Raw genomic sequence first — 19431 nt, 5'->3', positions numbered from 1 at the left:
GGCCAAGAGTGAGATCCCTCTACCTTGAGCAGTCTGCTCTGAAGGCTTCTTGTGGCATGGGGCTTGAGTGTTCGCAAGGCATCGCTTTGATGCTGCATGATCTCAGCTGGACCAGTGATGTGGGTTTCATTGCCCCCATCCTATGCATGACTAGAGCTCGGTCATAGGCGCTTCTCCCAAGGTCATGACCTGGGAGTGTAGGATTTAGGATGTTGCCTTGACCTCTCCACCACCCTGACCTGTTAGCTCCCTGTTTGCAGGCAATTTTCTCCATTGGTCGCCCATCCTGAATCCTGCACAAACAAAATCACTAGACTTCCCAGGTGATGCTAAAGCTTTGAAAGATGCGTCCATTCTCTGTCCCGGACAATACTGTGTCTCTGGAAATTATAGAGACACAACCATTATTTTGGGACTGTTGCAACTTGATGTCTAAAGATATAAATAGAGGGAATATATATAAATATATATTATATAAATAGTAGGAAATAGAAGAGAATGCTATAAAGATGGGGTGTGTGCGTGGCCCAACATATTCCTAGTCTACATTTCCTAGAGAAAAAAAAAAATAAGTGGGGGAAAAAGTTTTAGTCATCAATTTCTAGCTAATAATGAACAGGCTAAAGACTAAAGTACTATTTTCTGGTTTTAACATGTCCAGGTTTCACATTTCTGTGGCTTCGATAAAATCCTTCCAATGAAAAGCAATGTAGGGAAGAGAAAGGTTTGTTTTAGCCCACGATCCCAGATTCCAGTCCGTCATTGTGGGGAAGTCAAGGCAGGAACTTGAACTGGTCCCATCCCGTCCATAGTCAAGAGCAAAGAACAACAAATGCATGCATGCATGCATGCATGCATGCTTATCTGTAGCAAGCTTTCTTGTCGGACAGTCTTTGGATCGCCAGCCCCCAAATAATGACACAGAGACTTCTTATTCATTACGAAAGCTTGGCCTTTAGCTTAGGATTGTTCCCAGCTAGCTCTCATAACTCAGATTAACTTGCTTCTATGTATCTATGTTCTGCCACTTGGCTTTCACCTTTCCTCAGTAGGGCACCACGTCCGACTTGGTCCACCAAGTCTGCTGTCGAAATCCACATGCCTAGATTCCTCCTCCTCTTCCTCTCTCTCCCTGGAAATCCCGCCTATCTTCTCCTGCCCAGCTATTTGTTGTTGTTTGTTTTTACTCTTTTCTTGGGGGGGGGGGCTGCCACCCAGCTCCCAAATAAGTCACACACGGGGGCTTATTCTTATCAATGCCCAGCCTTAGCTTGGCTTGTTTCTTGCCAGCTGTCCTTAATTTATTCCATTTACCTTTTGCCTCTGGGCTTTTCCCATTCTCTTATTCTGTAAATCTTCCTCTTCCTCTGTGGCTTGCTGTGTAGCTGGGTGGCTGGTCCCTGGAGTCCTCCTCCTTCTCTGGCTCCTAGATCTTAGATCTCTCCTCCCAGTTTTCTCCTTCTATATATTCTCTTTGCCTGCCAGCCCCACCTATCCTGTCTCCTGCCTTGCTATTGGCCAGTTCTTTATTAAACCACCAGGTGTTTTAGACAGGCACAGTAACACAGCCTCACGGAGTTCAACAAATGCAACATAAACAAAAGTAACACACCTTAAGATATTCTACTACCGCTATTGGCCATTCAGCTCTTTATTACACCAATCACAACAATACAGCTTCACACAGTGTGCAGATTTCCCACAACACCCATCGGCTTCCCTACTTGGGCCCAGCCCAGTCTCTGCACTCTTAGGCAGTTCAGAAGCCCTTGCCTCGGGAATAGTGAGACCACGGAGAGCTGAGTCTTCCATCAGTTAACTTTACACAATATCTACAGGCATGCTTGCAAGCCAGCCCAGTGTAGACAAGCCCTCATTGAGACTGTCTTCCCAGGTGAGTCTCGTTTGTGTCAAGTTGACAATAAAAACCATCCATCACACACATGTACTCGGATGTAAAAGGAACACTGCCTTGAGCATCTAAGAATGTCTGCTGTCCTGTGTGGTGAAGTAATGGAGTCTAACAGCATTGTGTAACAGCCTCTGGGTTTACCATCATAGATGGCAGAGTATCTGCCACCCTCTCCCCGTCCAGTTACTTTACATGTAACTGTAATGTAGGCAGAAGATTGTGGGATGCACCAGGACTGTGGCAATACCAAATAGATACGGTATAGATTAGAGTTTCTTACTTTTTACACTAGCAATTCCTGTTTGTCTGAAAACTTGTTCTGTGACACCCCCCCAGGTATATATGCATATAAGCTAGATATACAAACCCAACATTGACTGATAATAAATCAGGTAAATGTATATAAGCTAGATCTACAAACCCAAAATTGACTGATAATAAATCATAGTTTTTATTTTATCCTCTCTCTCTCCCTCTCTCTCTCTCTCTCTCTCTCTCTCTCTCTCTCTCTCTCTCTCTCTCTCTGTGTGTGTGTGTGTGTGTGTGTGTGTGTGTGTGTGTGTGTGTGTGTGTTCTATGCCACTTGTATGCAAAGGGTGCATGCTCACACAGAGGCCAGAGATTGGCTTTGGGCATCTTCCTCCCCTGCTCTTCACCCTATTCTTTGGAACATGAGCTGAATCTTGAGCTCACTGATTGGCTAGGTTGCCTGGTCAGTGAGCTCCAGGGATCCATCCATCTCTGCCACTGCCATGCCTACCCCACCCCCATTGCTGGGGTTACAGGCGACCATTGCCACACCCAGCTTTTACATGGGTACTGGGATTTGAACTCAGGTCCACACTTGTACAACAAGCACTTCACCCATGGAGCCACCTCCCCACCCCACCCCAATTATTTTAAAACAATTTTTATATACATTTAATTTCACCACTTACTAAAGACTAAGGCAAATTTGCATACTAATGAGATGAATGCGCTTATTTTTACAGGAAGATAAAATCTTGGCTGAGTCCTTGATATGGCAGGATGTAGAGCATCTTCAACGCTTTTCAGAGTTGATCGATATTTTGATTCCATAATCGCCAATGCTGGGACAACATGGTAGAAGTATATTTAAGGCCACTTGAGAAATTGTTGGAAATTCTGTCCTCATCTCAAGCCAAGATTCATTTAATGATGTTTTATGAGACGATATAATCAGCAACTCAAAACACGGTTTCTGAAACCAAACATTCCATCACCATACAACCCAAAGGCAGGCTCACTTGATCCACGTTGAGGAACGACAGAGGGGAAAGACAGTGGTTGTTTTCATAATGGACGCATTGTGCTTCTGTAGAAGAAAACTGTGTGTACCGTGTACACACTGCACTACCCAACACACAAAATGCCGTGAATCTGAACAGGGGTGTTTCTGGCAGTGGAAGGCATAGTGAAAAGTGGGGGCGTTGAGTGTTCCCCTGAGCTGCAACACGGGAGAGCATTCCCAGACACCCCGGATTCCTTACAGGTTTGAATTGAAATTGTTTTTGGTGGTTTCGCTTTCAGAAACCTTTTACTGTTAACCAATCTTTGTGAACGCCCACGTTTCAGTCACATGACCCCGTTGGGGTCTGTGCTGGTTTGACTAGGAATGGCCACATAGGTCCACAGATTTGAGTGCTTGGTCACCAGGGAGTGGTAATTAGGAGGTGTGGCCTTGTTGGAAGAGGTGTGGCCTTGATGGAGAAGGTGTGTCACTGGGGATGGGCTTTGAGGTTTTATTTGTTTTTGTTTTTGTTTTTGTTTTTGTTTGTTTTTCGAGACAGGGTCTCTCTGTGTAGCTTTGGTGCCTGTCCTGGATCTCGCTCTGTAGCCCAGGCTGGCCTCGAACTCACAGAGATCCGCCTGCCTCTGCCTCCCAAGTGCTGGGATTAAAGGTACGCGCGCCACCCGGCTGGCTTTGAGGTTTTAAATGCGCAAGCCAGGCCCAGTGTGCGTCTCTTTCTCTTCCCGCTGCCTGCAGATCCAGATGTAGAACTCTCGGCTCCTCTAGCACCATATCTGTTTGCACGCTGCCATGCTTCCCGCCATGATGATAATAAACCATCTCCAATGAAATGTTTTCCTTTATAAGAGTTGCTGTGGTCATGGTCTCTCTTCACAGCAATAGAAACTCTAATGAAGAATCCTAACCTACAGTTCCAGAAGCTGGGGTGTGGATGCTGCCTAATACTGTTTAAATACTTACAACATTCAGTGTGCACTGCACAAGGGTTTTCCATACAGTGTCAACTGTGATCATCCCCATGCTCAATAAAACAAGGGCTGTTTTCTCGCTTCAGCGATGTAGAAACGGGGGTTCTCAGTGGCTAAGTAACTGGCAGCATCCGCTAGTGGGTGATGGTAGAGCTGTCTGTTCAGCCCCAAGCTTGTGACTCTGGCCTCTATAGGGTCCCACTACTTGTCACTCCTGGTACCTGAAACCATGGAGGCAATCACTCTAAACCAAAGGCCTCGCTCAGCCGATGCTGTCGGGGTCAATTACACACATGCAGGTTCACACAGCTGACATGCGAGATCTTTAAGGAGCATGGGCTGACACGTTTGTGCATAAAGAAAGCAAAAAGCCACCAATTAAGGAAACTCCAGTACCCTCCCTGGCTTCCTAGAGTTCTTGAGGGTATATAATTGGTGGTTGGCTTAGCCAAACCGTCCTTGGCGTTTTTCCGCTTAGTTCTAAGACGGTGGAGTCCCTGATGGCTTCCGCTCTGCGTTTCTCGACATCTGCTGCCATCTGGGGTGGCTACCTCTGAAATCTCTCTCCCTGCTAAGCAGCCAGAATGTATCCCTGCCAGGCCTCTAACTTGACTCAAGCAGTTAACAAGAACATGCTTCAGCCATGTTAACAGCTGCTTTGGTGGCGGTTCCTCTCCGCTAGCGTTAGCACTGGGAATTGGTCATTTCTCCCACCCCAGCTCTGCTTAAAAAAAAATAAGCAGCAGAGATCACAGAAAGCAAGCCACAGTGTGCTGTGGTCACGTGACCAGCCAGGGGCCCCTTCAGCTAAAGGAACCATCTGAGGCCTGGACCCTTCCCTGATTCTTTAACTGTCCGCGTCATAGTGATGATGCTACCCGGCTACCCGGCTTTCCGCCAAAACTGTCTCCACCCCACAGTGTTGATGTCTCTTCTGTCTTCTCTTCCCTTGTGCTTTGAAGTCAGATCCCAAAGCTAGAGACAGACCCCTCTCTCTCTCTCTCTCACTTTTACACACACACACACACACACACACACACACACACACAAGCACGCACGCACGCGCGCACACACACGCATACGTGCACACACGCACACACTCAAGCCAGCAGGAGCCAAACCCAGGATGACCAGCCCCCGCCTCCACAGTGGAAAGTGTCAGGGAGGTCACTTCCTGCTATCTGTACTGTCCTCCCTTGTTAGCCAGAAACAGTCACCTGAGAAAGTCAGTGGGGATCCCTGTGAGGAAACAAAGACACCCATGGGATCACTCAGCGAGCCCCTGGCCTCACTCAGGGTTATGACTGGGCAGGGTGACAGGGGCCAGGGCACAGATAGCTCATCAGGCTGCAGAGGAGCTGCGAGAGAGGCCTCTGTGTCTGTGTTCAGGGTTGCAGGGCCCAGCATCCTGCCGAGGGGTTACTCACCGCTGACTCAGAGGCAGGTGCTCATTTGCATGCTATTCCCTTCAAGCCCTAGGGAGCAAGACCGCCAGGGGTGTCCTTCCCCTTTCCAACCAGAACCGCCCCACGTCATACAGAAGCCTACTGACAGCTGTTTCTGACCTAGGAATATTTCCATGGGGCGGCACTTACCCATCGGCTGGGAGTGAAATTGAACTGGAAAAAAGGAAGAGAAATACCACCACCACCACCACCACCACCACCACCCCCTCCCCCACCAAGGAAGCTCAATTCTCCTGAAAGAACACCACTGCTCCTCATCATCATTATCTTCCTCCTCCTCTTCATCATCCTCTTCCTCTTCTTCCTCCACTTCCTCCTCCTTCCTCTTCATCCTCCTCCTCTACCTCCTCCTCCACCTCCTCTTCCTCCTCCTCCACTTCCTCTTCTTCCTTCTCCACCTCCTCTTCCTCCTCCTCTTCCTCCTCCTTCTCCACCTCCTCTTCCTCCTCCTTCTCCACCTCCTCTTCCTCCTCCTTCTCCACCTCCTCTTCCTCCTCCTTCTCCACCTCCTCTTCCTCATCCTTCTCCACCTCTTCCTCTTCCTCCTCCTCTTCTTCTTCGTCCTCTTCTTCCTTCTCCTCTTCCTTCTCTTCTTCCTTCTCCTCTTCCTCCTCCTCTTCTTCCTGTCCGTCCTCTTCCTCCTCCTCCTCCCTCTCCCTTTCACTACCAAGTTTCTTAAAGAAATAATATCCATTCCCTACCTCTGGATTTCTTGATCCACTGAAAACCAGCAGTAGTACCCTCCCCTCCCTCCCCTAGTATATCCTCCGCAGTGGTCCATTTTCCTATCTCCTGGACACTTTGCATGGGATCTGTCATGAGGGACCTTTGGCTGAGGTGCTTCACTCCTACTGGGAATTTATACAGATACTGAGGATCTGAACTCAGGTCTGCATGTCTGCATGGAAGGAACTTTACCAGCTGAGCAATCTCCCCAGCCTGGAAATGACTGATGTCTGCTCCTGGAATAGATAGCCAGATCCTAGTGGCCAGAGTCACAACTTACTCACCTGGCTTTTCCCGGGACCTGGACAAGTGCCAGACGTGTAGGTAGCATTCCATCCACGTAATGAGCCATGTACCGTGTGAGTAAATCTCCCACACAGCTGTTTTCCTGCTCCCCTAGATTGTGAGCACTTGGAGCAGTGGTCCCCAACCTTCCTAATGCTGTATTGCTAGCATTTGGAGCAGTGGTCCCCAACTTTCCCAACGCTGTGACCCTCTAATACAGTTTCATGGTGACCCCCAACCATCACATTATTTTTGTTGCTACTTCATAACTGTAATGTTGCTACTGATATGAATCATAATGTAAATATCTGATATCTCCCATGGTCTTAGAGGACTCCCATGTAAAGGTCATTTGACATGCAAAGGGACCACGACCCACAGGTTGAGAACCACTGACTAGGTGGGCCCTGGACTGTTTCTTCATCTGGCACATGGGGCTGGTGCTCAGGAACAGCGAGTCTGAATTGTGTCTCCCACACCTCCAGCCAGAAACCTCTCCTGGTGCAGAGGAGAAAGGTCCTGACTAGTGTTGCCACCTGGAATGCACCTCAACTACGCTCCCCCCAACACTGACTTCTATCTCACCCTGCCCTTCCCATCCCCCCTCACCCCAAAATTAGAAGGAAATTTGGGGTTCATAAAGCAGTAAAAAAAGTTGGAATCTCACACTGGCTAAAGTAGACACACCACAGAACCCACCCAGTGTTCTCTGCCTTTTCCCCCAAGCTTTGTTTTTAACTGACACGTGATAATTGGGCACATTTCTGGGGTTTGGTGTGATGGTTCAAGGGGCGTATACCCTGGGTGGTGATCAAGTTGGGAATGGTTTATCTATTGCCTCAAATATTTATCATTTCTTTGTGTTCCGAACATTCAAATTCCTCAGCTATTTCGAAATATATTGTTGCTAAAAACTGTCGCTTTTGCTAATTTTCACTCTTATCAAAATGCTGACCACATCTCTGCAGCCAAAACATAGAGAAAGTGAGTTGGAGGTCAATCTTCCATAACTAGAAAATTCCTGGGGTTGGGGATTTAGCTCAGTGGTAGAGCGCTTGCCTAGCAAGCGCAAAGCCCTGGGTTTGATCCTCAGCTCCAGAAAAAAAAAAAGAAAAAGAAAAAAAAAAAGAAAGAATGAAAAATCCTGCTGGGGGTGGGGGTGGGGCAAGGCAGGCTCAACTTATGAAACAACTGTTTGAGATTAAGTTGCCAATCTGTTGCCCAATCTGATATTTTATAGGTGATTATACACTGGCATAATTATTACCTGACTGGCATAATTCATTATCTCACTGGCATAATTCATTACCTCACTGGTATAATTCAATACTTCAGTGTATTCATTACTTCAGTGTGTAATTCCTAAAACTAAAGACCATCTTCCATGGGCCAGGGAGATGGCTCAGTGGGTAAGAGTGTTTGCTACGCAATCGTGAGGACCTGAGTTCAAATCCCCAGCACACATATAAAAAGCTAGTCATAGTGCACCTGCAATCCCAGTACCATGGGGATGGAGACAAAGGATTGCTGAGGCATGCTCACCGCTCGCCTAGCTCTAAGTTCAATGACAAACCTTGTCTTGATACAGACATCCTCCCTGACCTCTGTACACACACACACACACACACACACACACACACACACACACACACACACACCAGATGTCTTACTGACCCCAGATCCCTTTCCAATTGCCCTGGTTGTCCTGACAGAGTCCTCTGCAGGAAAAGGAAGCTGTTGAGAATTACAGCTGTTCTTAGTTCTCTCTGGTCAGTTCCCCACCCTTTCCTTGATGGTCATGGCCTTGGCATTTTCAAAGATTCTGGGCCAGGTTTTGGTATCAGGTTCTTCAATCTGATGTTTCGTCACGACTAACTGTAGGTTGTCTATCTTTGGCCAGAATCGCAGAAGTGACCCCATATTCTCATTGCCTTCTCTCTGACAGGGCAGTTTCCATCTGTCCCATCGCTGATGACCCTTGGTATTGAGACATTGCACCTACATGATCCTAATCATCTTGGGAAAAGGACTCTGGGCCTGTGTTTCCTCCTCATGTTTTCCATTTATTCGTGTATTTATTTAGATCAACATGAAGCCACGGACTCATTCCGGCAGTCTTTAGTAGACCTTTTGGCATGCCGCCATTATACCTTGAACATTGCCTTGCTTTTTGACACAAAGTACTCCGTGCTCATGTGCTTCTCTGGCCCCAAGATGCCCATTCTTGCAAGGAGCTCAGAGTCTCTTCAGTGGAAAAATAGTATTTAAAAGCCAGTGTCTCGTGCTAGGTCTTCTCTTGGTTCTCAGCACTCCCAGACTCTCCCAGCAGACAGAGGTAGGGGAACATGCAGTGTCTGTATGGATGTATACATTTGTGCCTAATATATAATATACATTATATAATAATATAATATATTATAATTATATAATATATATATATATGTACAAAAATGCATTTGTTACAGCCCGAATGTGTCCCCCTAAAGTGAATACATGGAACCTCTTACCAACAGTGTGGTGGTATTTGGAGATAGGCGTGGAGGAGAAGATTTAAAATTTGGTCACTGGGGTGGTATCTCCATCAATAGCCTTATAAGAAGAGACGCAGGGACTGGAGAGATGGCTTGGGGATTAAGAGCATATACTGCTCTTGCAGAGGACCCAGGTCCAATCCCCAACACTCACATTGGATGACTAACAACTGCCTGTAGATATCACTCCAGGTGATTTGCCACCCTCTTCTGGACTTCATAGACACCTGTACTTACAAACACACACACACACACACACACACACACACACACACACACACGTTTAAAAATCTTTTAGGGGCTGGAGAGATGGCTCAGAGGTTAAGAGCATTGCCTGCTCTTCCAGAGGTTCTGAGTTCAATTCCCAGCAACTACGTGATGGCTCACAACCACACATAATGAGATCTGATGCCCTCTTCTGGCGTGACATGCAGACAGAACACTGTATACATAATAAATAAATAAAATAAATCTTTTAAAAAAAATCTTTTAAACCTTAAAAACAATAAGAATAGAAATTAGAACTTGTTTTTTGTCTATACCATGTAAGAACACAGCAAGAAGACTATGTGTTAGGAAATGGCCTTCAACAGAAACCAACTTAGCTAATATCCTGGTCTTGGACTGCCTAAGTCTCCAGAGCTATAGGAAATACATGTCTGTCTTTAAAGCCTCATAATCCGCAGGATGGTTTTTTTTTTTGTCATAGAAACCAGAAATGACTAAGATAATATCTATATTTGTTTATATATAATTTCACACAGATGCACATTTAAGCCCACACTTATTTCTTCATCTGATTATATGTTGGCAAGCAAGGGTACACACCTCCGATACCAACCAGCACGTCTAACTTTATTCCAGCTTTCTTCCTTCCTTCTAGGACTAGAAACTCTTGTCTGCAACTAATCGCTGACTTCTACTGTTTTAACGTACAATGACTTTTGAGCTTCTTGACTCCCATGGAGGAGTTGTGTTATGCTAATCCCATCAACCCAAACTGAGCTGAAAAAGACCCTAAGCAAAAATGTGTCTCATACCCCTCACTTAGAAAACATCAGCCTGCGCCCAGGAAAAGATCCAGGCTGAGAATGTGGAGTATCAGGTCCACTGGAGGCATGTTGTTTTCATGCCAGTTTAGTGTTGACAAATTGTAGGTGGAACCTCAGAAACCAGAGCCCATCTGTGCTCATTCATGTAAGTAACAATTCACCTCTGTTGTCCACAACTCCCCGAAGTGGGTAGTATTTGGTTACTTGCATGAAATGGCTGGCCAATGCTGCATCAGGCCACCTGCCTCACCCTGCTGGGGCCTCTGAAACCTTTACTTGGCTGTCCCCAGCTCACCCATGCCTAGGACCTTCCATTCAAGGAAGCACTTTTCTCTGCTCCTCGACCAATCCCTTCCTTCTGTGTGTCCCCCCCCCTTGAGCCCCGCCCCTCTCTCTAGGCTACCAGCCCCCCCCTCTCTATAGGCTCCTACCTAGCTCTGCCCCACTAATCAATAATGGCTTTAGAACAATATTGATCAGGATGAGACAGGAAGGAAATGGGGACAGGAAGGGTAAATTCACCATGCATATTTTTTTCCTGGTAGTATTACAAAATGACAAGGAGACACGGGGAAATACAGAGGGATTAAAGAAATAGCTCAAAGCCTCCAGAGTCTTCTGCTATTCCTGTTCCTTTCCCTGCAGAAAGTGTCAAACATAAACAAACAAACAGGTGTGTAGGGGGAAAGCTGCTAGTTTCTCCTGCTGAAAAAGGAGTTTATGTCGTCGTGGTCGAACACTTCAGAGGTCACAGTCTCTCCCTCCTCTTCCCAGATGCCACACCTGTACCTGCCATGCCTTTCTTGCTAGTTCCTATGTGTGTGTGTGTGTAGTACGTGTGTGCCCTAGTTCTCAACACAACTAGAGTTTTACCTGTCTTGGGTAGTTCCTATGAACATTGCTTCGTTTCACAACAGATGAGCTCTCTATGTGTTTCTATCCTTGGGTTCTTCCACAGTATCATTTTAAGTGATGTCATAGTTTCCCATCATGTACATGTTTAATCTGTACAACCAACTGTTGGCTGACCGTCATTTTTACTATGATAAATGATCAACCTTGGCCTTACTGTGCCAAGGGACCCCAGAGTGTTCAGTGTGGTAAAGCGGGTCAATCATTTTCACGGCTGGTAATGACTCTTCAGCTGTGTGTAACTGGCTGAAACTGTGTTTGCTCACTAAGGCGTTTTCTGGAAGTGGGTGGTTAAACCAAGGTTCTGAACCTGAGTCTAGAGAGTATGACTAAGGCTCTCCTCTGACTCCTCTGGGTCCTGGAACCCCTCATCCTTCTCAGGATCAAGAAAGAATCAAGAGACAGGAAAGAAAGAAAGGATTCTTGAATTTGTTTCTATTTGGATTTCTATAGAGTTGGCTGGCATTCCTGCCCTCCCCCACCCCCAGCAGGAATGAGTCGGTACTTTGCTGGGGTTCCTGGACTAACAAGTGAGAAAACTCAAGCCACTTGTATAGTCATGGACTTGGCAGAAAGAAGGTGTGCTGGTGACTGCCCCTAGGATGCCTCGTGTCTTCTGCTGGGCAGATGTGGACCACACAGGAGAGGATGTGGGTGGGATGCGGTGGATGACATCCAGTGTGTGTTATGTGGTTGAGGGAAGGGGATCCCAGCAGCAGGAAGCCAGAGGATGGATCCAGCATCTCCATGAGGCTGAGGGCAGAGCTCCGGAACCTCAACCAAGTCAAGAGACTGCAAGAAAGGATCTCCAGTGTTGTACAGGAGTCCCAGAAGCACGATGGGAAGTCAGCTTTTCCATCAGTGGGAGCTAGAAAGCCTAGGCTGGCAACTGCGGTTCCCACGCAAGAAGTACAAGTGATGGGCGTGAAAGACTCTACCCATCACGTGTACTTTGCCACCCATACCCCTTGACCAAGCAGGCTAGTCAGGGAAGAGTCAAGGAAAACAGGAGGGGCACGCTACCAAACATGAAGCCAGCCAGCCATTGCTCCCTTTCCACATCATCTCAGAGCCCAACAGACCTGGAGGTGGATGGGAGATTGGATGCAAAATCAGGTACGTGATTTATTTGTTTTTGTTTTGTTGTTTGTTTGTTTTATCCATCTTGGGCTATTTTATTTTATTGAGACAGAGTCTCACTATGTGGTTCTGACTGGCTTGGCACTTACTGGTAGAATTCCTAGCCACTCCCCCAGCTACATGACCACACATGTGCTGTCCCGTAGCCAGGCAAGATGCTTCGTCATCCCAGGGCCTTACTTCCTACGTAATCCTTGCGCTACGTGATCATGTAATCTATTCGCATGCTTGGTGTACCTACGTAAACCCATATGCACATGTGCAGGGGTGGTGGTGGGAGACCTATAAAAGCGGGTTCCACCTATCCCCCCCCTTCCTGCACGGTCGTTCCAGAGGCCTATGCACACCCCTTCTATTCCCTTCCCTTAATAAACTCTCATAGTGGGCTTTGTTGTGCCTCGTGGCTTCTCTCGCATGGTAAACAGCACCACTTAATAAATAACTCTTGCTATGTAGACCAGGCTGGCCTTGAACTCACAGGGCTATGTCTGCCTCAGCCTCTAGAGTGCTGGGATCAAAAGGTTGCACCACTGTGCCCAGACTTGGCCATTTTTAATTCCAGAATCGTGTCTGTGTTGGCTACTGAACGTGACTTCAGCCTCTTTCTCAAGATGAAGTCATAGATCTGGCATAGCTTTCACCCAGGTGTAGGGAGATTTATGTCCCGAGGAATTCCTGGGGATGTGAGAAACAGCAGGAGGTTGGCTGTCGGCTGCCCTGGTCAGTGGTTCTCAGCACAGAGCCAGCATGGAGTGAGCATGGGGATCCGCTTCTCTCTCCTAAACACTAGTTGGGAGTCCCGTGGCTGCAAGCCTGGTCCATTGGCTCAATGAAGGTGAGGACCAAGCTCCTTTGCGCCTGTCCTTTTCTCTCCTGGCCTCGTATGCAGCAGCGTTTCCCAACCTGGTCACAGTCTGGCAACATTTCCCCCGATCTGGCCTCAACACCGCAGCCCCAGATCCAGGCCTTGCAGGCTTGCTCACCCAAGCACATAGTTGCGGGCACTGCTCACTCTGTACCTGTTACAGAGAGAGGGAAGTCCCTGAGCGAGACCCACCTGTCACCTAGGGCCAGAGCTGGCCACATAACCACCCCTCCTGGCACATTTCCTGAACGTCTTTACTTCCTTATTTCCTAAGACTCTTGAAGTCACCATAAACTAGAGCAGAGTCCCCACTGGTGAACTGATCCCACAGCGAGGTCATCAATGACCTAACTGCCCAAGTGGGTGCAAGGTTTCACAGCTTTGGTCTTCCTTGATTTCTAAATTGGTGGACACTGCAGGCCTCTTCCTGCTCCGTGAGGCCCTGCTTGTCTCCTCACAGGGAGCTTCTTTTCTGGATCTCTTAGCTCTTCATATCTCTTCAGGGTTCTGTGACTCCCCTCATCTACATTACAGTGTGTGTGGGTGTGTGACTCTGTGTGAACTGTGTGTGACTCTGGGTGTGTGTGCATGTGTGTGTATGTGTGTGTGTGACTCTGTGTGTGTGAGACTGTGTGTGTGTGTGGGTGTGTGACTCTGTGTGAACTCTGTGTGACTGTGTATATGTGTATGTGTGTGTGACTCTGTGTATGAGACTGTGTGTGTATGTGTGGGTGTATGGGTGTGGGTGTGTGACTCTGTGTGAACCCTGTGTCTCTCTCTCTGTGTGTATGTATGTACGTATGTGTGAATGTGAGACTGTGTATGTGTGTGTGATTCTCATGTGTGGGTGTATGAAGAGACCAGAGATCAGCATCAGATATGCTCCACCTTATTTTTATTTCTTAGACAAGTCCCCTCGCTGAACCTGGAGCCCACCAATTGGGCAAGACTGTCCCCTGGGCTCCAGGGAGCTGCCCCTGTGCTGGGATTACAGAGTGTGATGCCTCGTGGGTTCTGGGACCCAAACTCAGAGATCCACCTGCCTCTGCCTCCTGAACGCTGGGATTAAAGGCTTGTGCCGCCACTGCCAGTTACTCAACTCCACATTTTTAATTTCTTTGTAACATCTCTGCATGCATTGCCTTAGGGTAATCAAGGTCCTTCCTTTCCCCTTACACCGAATCTGGTCTTTCCTTACACCTCCACCTTCCTGGAACGGAAGCTAGAGCCCTCACATCGCCAACATCAGGCTCCATCAGTTCTACCTCTTAACTACACCCTCGGATCGTCCTCTTGCCACCTCAACCACAGCTACATTTGCCTGGTTCCCACCCTCTCTCGGATGGTCCCTAACCATCGCCTTCTCCTTTCTGTTCCTCTTTGCGGGAGGGTATGATGCCTGCGACCATGCTGGCCACTTGGCAACCAAGAGGTGACAAGAGGGGCTGAAAATGCCGCTGTGCTAATGACGGCAGCGGGAAGATGGACGCAAGCTGCTTCCCTGTCAGCCCCGTGGAGCGGACGCGTCAACGCTGTGTCACCCGCCTGTGACGTGAGGTCAGGAATGTCTGTCCTTCCTAAGCCCTTGCTAATGGTGCCACCAGACACTCCTTGCTGAATGGATGATGGAGAACACAGTAGGGACAAATTTGTGACAGGTTGATGTGACGATCTTGAGGCAGCTATTTTAGGGTGAGGGACGTATTTTAGGGGGAAAGACAAATTACTAATAATTTAGCTTTTTTTTGTTGTTGCTGCCCATGACGTGTTCAACAGATATTATGCCCATCTGTTTGTACAAAAAGATCCATCCTCCCTTTTTTTTTTACTTAGGACTGCTATTGTATTATTATTATATTAATATTATATTATATTTTTTATTATTAGGACTGCTATTATCATCATCATATTAGGGTTGCTATGTTTATTATTATTTATTAGGTACTGGGCATGTTAAGCAAGTGCCCATTACAAAGCCTCACCCCCAACTGCTTTGAATTTGTAATATAAATCAGTGCTTCGGTGATTTTACATGGCAAGTGTCTTGGGGTGGTCACCTCAGACACCTCCAAGTCACGCAGGCCCCTGCAGCCCCCCAGCCCTGTTTGAGTAAAGGTGTGGGGGGAAGGGCTCTGTGGGGTGGATAAGGGAACCGAGTCCCAGTCTGCCCGAGTGTGCACTGTCTTGATCCTAAGTGTGATGTACAATTATATAATTATATGTGGGGAACCAGCCCCCACACTTATTTACTCCAGAACTCTTGAGGAATGAGGGATAAGAGACTTAGTTAGAAATAGTGAGGAGCTGGGCGGTGGTGGTGCACGCCTTTAATCCCAGCACTCAGGAGGCAGAGGTAGGCGGATCTCTGTGAGTTCGAGGCCAGCCTGGGCTACCAAGTGAGTCCCAGGAAAGGCGCAAAGCTACACAGAGAAACCCTGTCTCAAAAAAACCAAAAAAAAAAAAAAAAGAAATAGTGAGGAGAGGGAACACAGGATAGACTCCAGTGGGCCTGGATCCTTATCCAAACAGGCCCAGAACTTTAGTCCAGAGGTCTATTTATAGCAATGCCAAGGGGTAGAGCAAAAGACCTCCCCCTTGCTAGTTACAGTCACCTGGTACCCAGGCCCGTGGTCCAATCAATCTCCCATGCAGTCCTGCTGGGTACAGCCACTAGGAAACCTAGTGGGCTCCAACAGTTATATAAGTACAGCAGGACTCTGAGGGTAGGCAATTTGATACTTGCAAGTAAAATATAAAGTCCGTGGAGGATGTGGGACCAGGGACCTTCCTCTCTCCTAGAGGCAGTTCTTTTATCTTCATGGCCTCCATTCCACCCAGCCCTGCCTTCAGAGACCTGCTCGAAGCCCTCCTTGAGGCCTGGGAAAGCCTTCGTGTGTTGCCCTGTTACCTGAGATCACGGTGGACGTCCACGGCTGAGGTTCAGAGTCCAGGCCTAGGCGTGAGAACGGGGCAGAAAAGATGACTGGGCTTGTCTGGAGGCTGTAGATGTTTCTAGTGGCTGCTGCCTACCACTCACAGGAACTGCCTATGGTGTCACACAGAGGAAGCAGAAAGACAAGGTCTAGATAAGGGAGAAACTAGAGGTCCTGGAGGTTAGTGAGAGACAGTACAGGGCCCTGGGTCCTTTGAAAGCACCTCACCTATGTTTGGAAGTGCAAGCTGATTTGAGCACAATTGGCGATGTTCCTGTCGAATTCTGCTGTCTTTACCAATGATCAAGGTTGAGAATGAAGAGTTGAGCTCCCATCACCAAGTACAAACCCCTGGGACCAGCCACCCAGAATCTCCCAGTCAAAAAATCACTAGATTACCCAATGACGTCCTTACCGCCACCTTTACCCAAGCTGCCCCAGGGGAGACCTACTGAGAGTATTGCCTGGGCCCTAAGAGACTTTGCCCATCATGGCTGGCTAGTGACATCTGAACTTGAGGTTTCAGGGTTCAATGTTAAAGAACTGGGTTGAACTAGGTAAGCAAATAGAGAAATAGCCATAGCTGTTGGCTGCTAGAGAAGTTGTACCTTTTGTTCATGTCATTCCTTCTACAATGCTCACACCATGGGAGGTGTTAGAGGGGTGGATATTGTCCCCTTCAGACACGGTCGATATGAGTGTTCCATGATGCGTAGATGGTTGAAGGCCCTCCTAAGATCGCCCAGTTTAGGCCAGTCTCAGGGGAACTGGCAGGCTCCTTGGGATGAAGCTCCTCATTGCTGAGGCTCTAGCAGCCTCTAGGGGTTGCCATGGGTTACTGAGTACTTGGTACCTCGGCTGTGATCTTTCAAGCTGAAGTTCTAGACATCTCCTCCAGGCGTCTCCAGAGAGCACAGAGGGTCTGATGGTGGGACCTCAGCCAGACTATACCATTGGCTTGTGGGAGCCTGGAACTGGTTAGAGAAAGGGTCAGGGGCACAGGCTTCACCTGTGGACGGTCTTGACTGAGCGCAGCTAAGATTTACCCCATTCTCAGTGTGTGCGCACACAATGAAGCAGGCACACAGCCACCTGCCCTGATGGTCCTCGTTACCATCATCACCTCCCTCCCTGAAGCCTCTGAGGCTACTGTGGCTCCTCCTCATCCTAGGCCACTCAGTGTCCAGACACAGGGACAGGAACCTTGTAGGGCTGTGGTGAGGGGCTTCAGCTTTCTCCGGTGCCTGTCAGTAGCGCCTGCCAGATTCCAGGATGTTTTTTTCTTTTCTTCCCTTTTTCCTTCCTTCCGTTTGTATGTATGTGTATATGTACATGTGTGCGTGTGTGCATGCACACACACATGCACATATACACATGCACACGTATGTACATGCATGTAGAGTTCAGAAGTCAATATTGGGTGTCTCCTTCTATAATCTCTACCTTATGCTTTTGAGACAGTCTCTCTGTGAACCTTGAGCTTGCTAATACAGCTAGATCATCTGGCCAGAGAGCCTTGGAAAGCCCTGTCTCCACTCACCAGCCATGCACGGCTGTATTGCTTGTTTATTTATTTAACATGGCTGCTGGGATTAAACTCAAGTGTTCATGCTCACACGGCAGGCACTTTATTGGGAACCATCTCCCTGGCTCTCAGTTTCTTATGATTTATCTCAAGATCAAATCCAATCCCATCACTCTCTACATAAGAGTGCTCAGCAGCTCTCATCACCTTGCATGAAGGTGAAATTCTGTAACGTGGCCCCTTTCCACCTCTGCTCCCCTGAGTCTGACTCCATGTTCTTGCCAGAGAAGATGCTCTCGGTTTCCAATGTCCTGCCTAAGACTACATGTCAGACTCACCTAGTCTCAGCTCTGCAGACTGCATGGCACTTTCTAACAACTAGGGGTGTGTGTGTGTGTGTGTGTGTACACAAATGTGTGTGGTTGCATGTGCATGTGAGTGACTGAATATGGGTTAGTGAGCGAGCATGCGTGTGTGTGTGTGTGTGTGTGTGTGTGTGTGTGTGTGTGTGCGCGTGCGCTAATATTAGGAGGGTTGTTTGCAATCTGTTGCCCTCTTCAGAGCTCTGAATAACTCTCCTGAAGAACACTGCAGAACTTCAAGACAGAGCTCCCACTTTCATGAAATTTTACCTTCTAATTGGCTATGTAAGACACAAACACATAGAACAACTAGAAAGTAGTTAAACTGGAAGCTGTGAGCCAGAGCCTATGGTGGCCTGAGCCCTTAAATGTGTCTTGGCTGGCACAGGTGTTGTTTTTTTCAGATTTAAAATTGTGTTATAACATTTATTATTTGACCATCTTTAAGTGTAGAGTCCTGTGGCTTTAAGTGCATCCATGTTGCTATGCAACCATCCCCACCTCCTGTTCCTACACTGCTACATCCTGCAGAACCAAAACTACCTCCATTCAGCAGCAGCTGCTGCTGCTCCCCTGCCCTGGCGGCCATCATTCCATCATCCCTGTGCCTGTGACTCTGAGAACCTTGTACACACCGCATGCATCCTCTTGTGGCTTACGCTTCACTGAGCAGTCCCCTAAGCTCGTCTGTGTGGCAGCTTGTATCCCAGTTTTCTCCCATTTAAGGCTAAGTAGTTCCTTTGCCTGTGGACACCATCCCTCATTACCTGTTCATCTGGCGGTAGACGTGGAGGCTGCTTCTCCATAGTCACCTCTCATGACTAATGCCGTTATGAACACAGGTGTGCAAATAAGTCTTCAAGACTGTGATTTCAGAAATCTGGGGCTAAATACCCAGAATTGAAGTTGCTAAGTCACATTTTTTGGTTTTGGAGGAAGCGGCACACAGTTTTCCACAGCGACTGCTTCATGTTATATTCCCACCAGCAGTGTGCAAGATTCCAGTCGCTCTCCATCCTTGCCAACACTTTTTAGCTTCTTTTTTTTTCTTTTTTGACAGTAGCCATCATAATAAGTATAAAGTGGCCAGCAGTTTGTAAAAAAAAAAAAAAAATTTATGTAGTTGCTAATGTTTACAGATCGGGTTTAAGGTTTTCTTGTTTCTAATCCAGATCCCCCACTTCATTTGAGAGATTATAAGGCTCTGGTGGGCCTCCGCCTGCACTTGCCCCTGGTGACAAGTGTCTGGAGCCAAGCAGCAGCTGTGTCCCTGGCACAGGGCAGGGTCTGTGCATCCAGCTAGCCTCACTGCCTCTCCGCATGGGCTCCTGCACACGGGTCCAGGGCAATGCCTCTCCCGCCAGGATATTGCTTTCCCTCGCACAGTCGGGAAGAAAGAGGACCGCTTCATAGACCTAACCTCCACGCAAGCGGAGAGAACTAGGCACTGACGGGAAGACTGGCAGCCAGCACACACTGAG

The sequence above is a fragment of the Peromyscus eremicus genome, chromosome 18 (genome assembly GCF_949786415.1).
Source record: "Peromyscus eremicus chromosome 18, PerEre_H2_v1, whole genome shotgun sequence".
Classification (NCBI taxonomy): Eukaryota; Metazoa; Chordata; class Mammalia; order Rodentia; family Cricetidae; genus Peromyscus; species Peromyscus eremicus.
This window is presented reverse-complemented; position numbering follows the sequence as displayed.